The sequence below is a fragment of the Coturnix japonica genome, chromosome 3 (assembly GCF_001577835.2).
Source record: "Coturnix japonica isolate 7356 chromosome 3, Coturnix japonica 2.1, whole genome shotgun sequence".
Lineage (NCBI taxonomy): Eukaryota > Metazoa > Chordata > Aves > Galliformes > Phasianidae > Coturnix > Coturnix japonica.
This window is the reverse complement of record NC_029518.1, coordinates 68,108,791-68,113,377: the sequence shown is the minus strand read 5'-3', so window position 1 is coordinate 68,113,377 and position 4,587 is coordinate 68,108,791. Positions and strand designations below refer to the sequence as shown.

At 34.8% G+C, this 4,587-nt stretch overlaps 1 pseudogene; it reads left to right on the top strand.

Moving 5' to 3' along the window:
* The first annotated feature begins 473 nt into the window (after positions 1 to 473).
* Positions 474 to 574, top strand: LOC116653279 (annotated as a pseudogene).
* The last annotated feature ends 4,013 nt before the right edge of the window (positions 575 to 4,587 follow it).

Sequence of the window (4,587 nt, the reverse complement as noted above, 5' to 3'; positions counted from 1 at the left end):
ATTACAAACTTTAGTCAAATTTGAAGGCAGCTCTTATTTTTTGTGCAGTGTTGGAATAAATAATTTCACAGTGATCAATCTATCTTTTTCTACTTGCATATTTTACCTATACATTTATTTACATTTATTTATTTAGAAGTTTCCATGCTTTTTTTTTTTTTTTTTTTTTTTTTTTTAAGAAATTTTTGTCATGTCAGGCTTCTTCAGTCTTTTCCCTTTTGGTTTCAAATGAAGTTTATAGAGTATATTACAAAGTCTTTTCCTTTTTCGTAAGAAAAGGAGACGGTACTAAGATATAGACTGAAAGTCTAATCAACCTGAATATGACACAACCAATTTTTTTCTGAAAGCCTTTTGTTTTCAAGTTTATTCTCTATACAGGAGTTTGTGGAGCCACTTGTAGACAAAAGGTTCAATCATTTTAGCTCCATCCTAACTTTTACAATGTACTGTATTAAGCAAGATTGAAAGGAACATATGTCATGAAGCATTCCATGTTGGAACAATACAGAGAAGATTAGCATGGCCCCTGCGCAAGGATGACACGCAAATTCATGAAGCGTTCCATATTTTTTTTGAAACCATGTGGGAACAACCAGAGATGCTGGGAACCAGTAGCATCAGGAACTGCATCTCCCGGCAGCCATCCCAACTCTCACAGTTTGTTGCACGATATCTTGATATGGAGTACCTATGGAAAACTATGACAACACAATAAAAGTTTTCCTTTCTTTCATTAGCTTTGAATAGCTGCAATTTAGATTGCTGTAACTGAAGGTTAATGCATATATCTAGATTCCTATAAAGTACCTGTAAGTATTGTGAAAACAGATATATATTCTAAGCAAGCTTATGTAGGAATAGATATATTCATATATATAATATATATATAAATGAAAGTGACATCATTCATGAATTAAAGTATTTTTAAGGAGTCTTCTTAAAGTAGTAGCGAGGAATTCCTGGAGAATGCAGTTGCAACTATCTCCTAGTACTTCTATATATCAGCAAAAACAGCTGGGTAGTTGTTTTCCTGAGCCATATTTTTTTCAGACTGAAAAAGCTGAAAAGTTTAACTAGAAAGATCAGCTAATTTTCAGTGAAATGAACTTGCATTATGTTTCAGTGATACTTCAAAAGTTTTCTGTGTAGCTTTGCTGATTCTGAAAAAAAAAATGCATTGCCCCACTGTTTCCAGGAGTGGATGTCACACTAGCTGTGATGTTAGTCACTGTTGTGCTCAGATACCCAGGCTGAGATTGCTAAGGACATTAGATATCCTTTAAGAGTTGCATCCAGTAGAAGCTTGTCAAGGGCTTGGCACTGTCAACCTGAGTATCTTACATTAGAAAGTTAAGGGATATAATTCCACACAGCTGAAGACATTACAAGGAAGAGGGTAGTGTGACAGAAAGATATTATGCCAGTCTTTTTGCCTCTTCGAATTCCTTATCAATTTTTTCTACAAAATTCTTCTTATCTCATTTGGTCAGATCCCCACTGAGATTATGTAGTTTATGTAATATGCTGCTATCCTTTGGTTGGTAAAATCCTTCTAATCTAGATAAAAGCTATTAGATATTTTATTATCAGTGATTTTTCATCAAACTTGAGTTGGCAAGTTTGAGATTCTTAAAGGTAAATTAATACGAATTGAATCTCTTAGAACTCATACTGAAAGATGAACTGTGGTTCAAGTCTGAGATGGCATATAGGGACAAATATTTGCCTATGAACTTTCTGAGGCACCTTGGCTAAGATCCTAAAAAAATGTACACACTTGAAAGCCAAAGATAGGAATATAAAACAGAGAAAATGCTCCAGGAAAATTCTTTATTATTCACTTGCAAAGTTGTAGGTAGAGGCAAGTAAAATTGAACCAGAAATTTGCCCTAAATGAGATATATTGCTGTTTAATTAAGCAAAACAGTTGTGTGTCCATCTCTGGATAATGCCAGTGGATAAAGGTGTGCTGTGGGGCTCCCTTTACAGATATCAGCTGGGCAAGCTAAACAGGTTGTAGCAGTATTCACTTCTGCCCAAAGCTCACAGGCTGGTGGTGTTGCTGCTGCCTGGCTTTTATGTAGCAACTGTATAGCTGAAGCACTTACCTAGGAGTCAGGAGACTCAAGTTTACCATTACTCTCAGCAGATGACTCTCTTTAAAAAGAGCCTTGGCTCATAGGTCAGATTGTTGTCATAGGCTGAGTAGAGCCAAGACTAAATTTCATGAAGATGTCTGAGTTGCAGTTCATAGAAGTCAGAACTGAAAACAGATGATCATGAGACCAGAGAAAAAATGCTTGATCTCATTGATTTGAAAGTAAATAAATAAATAAAATAAAATAAAATAAAATAAAATAAAATAAAATAAAATAAAAATAAAAATAAAAGGGTAGTACAGCCTGTTATATGTTCTCAGATGTAGCGCTTTGAGATTATACTTCGATCAGTAGCCATAGCAAAAATTTGACCTTCATCCTCTGTCAGCCGCCTGCCACCATCATAATAACCCCAACAACCAAAACTCTAGCATTTGATGGCAAATTTCTGGGCTGCCAGCAACTGTAGTTCTTGGAGTTAAAGTGCACTTACCCTCATTTGGTGTCTGTGTCAGATGAATGCTGGAACAGGAGCAACACAATGCTTTCTATAGGTTTGTTCCTACTATCAGTTTGTACTCTGGAGAATATACTTGCTACTCTCACATGAAACTCACTGCCATTTCATTTCCTTTTATAAACACTAATGTTCTGTTTTCATCTAGTTCAATGAGTTCCCCATGAACAATGGGAAACTTAAAATTTTACTATATGAAGTAGGCAATGAAATTTGTTACATGAGCCAAATATGAGGTGTATCTCATTGGGTTGTAACAAAGTTCCTCAGATAAAAATGTCAGCAATGTTGTTGCAGATGACTGTGGAAAAACTTACCAACTTAGAAAGTCTTCTTTAATATCATGACACAAGATTCCATTTTTTTTAAAGATTATCTCTTTTCAATTAATTCATGCACCTCATGGACATTGTTGTCACAACTAATAATTAGCCTTTTCCCCGTTCTTTCTTGGGGGGATATTTTACACTTTCAGACTAGCACCTCTCTGGAATCTGTCAGTGACGAGAACTGCTCTGAGATCTACACTTAAGAAGAATATATAGCACACCCAAAGTTGTCCTGAATATGATATTGAAGTGTCGAAAGTGTATTGAGAAGTACAAACAAAAAGAACTACACCTTTCACAAGGGAAATTAGCAAATTAAGATAGTTTCATCTCATAAAAATAATTTTTTTGTTGTTTCTAAATTGTGGATATATATTATTCTGAGTATCACTATAGAGATTTTGTAAAGTAAGAGGAGTATTTTTTATTTTAGGAGGAGTTCTTTTTCTTTTTCTTTTTTTTTAATTTTTTTTTTTTTTTTTTAAAGGAAAAAATAGCTACTAAGCCTGTATAGGGCTGGATAGACAATATCAGGTTGGATATTAAGAAAAAATAATTCTCAGAAGAAGTGGTGAGGTACTGTAACAGGCTGCCCATGGAGGAGGTGGGGTCACCAACCATAGAGATTTTCAGGAAAAGAGTAAATTTTGTGTTCACAGGCCTGTGTTTACAGTTGGACCAGATAATCTTAGTGGTTTTTCCAACCTCAATGATTCCATGATTCTGTGATTCTAAGACCAAGTGATGAAACAAAAATTTGTATCTCTAAGTACTATTTAGAACAATATATTAAGCTGAACTGACAATACAAGACTTCTGAATGCCTTTATTTTCTGTGGTAAGGAAAGGTATGTTTGGCATCACTGTAGGCCTTCTGGTGTGCCACTGTTTTGTGATGGAAAAGGAGCCTGGAAGATATCTTCTCCTTACATTCACTGAACTCAAAATGGTCACAGATTTTAATCATGATCAGTTCACATGGATTTAAATTAAGGGAGTAAGAGTGAAAAGGTATAGATTTGTTATGAATATTCATTCTCATAAATATTTAAGATGCACTATAAAATACACATTTCCATAAACTTTCTTTTCTGCTATTGTTTTATGCAAGCTTATTCCTTTAACACAGCACAGAGATTTCTCATCTGTTCTCTCAAAGAAGCAGGAAAAAAATTCAAAAATTCAGGCCAAGCTCTGATGTCCCATCAATATTTCAGTTTTGTTGAACTTCCCGCTTAGAAAACATATGCCACTGTAAAAATCTAGCTGGTGGACTTGAAACATCTTCAAAACTTTGAAAAATACAGGAAAAGGCTACTGATTATTCTTGAAATCCTTTCTCAAGTCACCTTCAGATTAAGTGCTGAATGCTCCTCCCATATAGCAACTAAAAGGGAAGAGTTGCAAATGTTGCAGCTGATCAATCTTTGTATTTATTTTTATTCTCTTAATTTCCCCTTTGCTTTGTTAATCTTATTCTACAGGGAGTGTTCTATTTTAGGCTTGGCATCTGCTTTTATTAGCAGAGCTGGACAGGTTTGGAAAATAGGCCTGATACTCTTGTCTGCATGGTAATTCTTTGAGGGTCTCCTACCTAAACAATGATATAGATAGACACTGCTTAGCTCATGAATTCTCT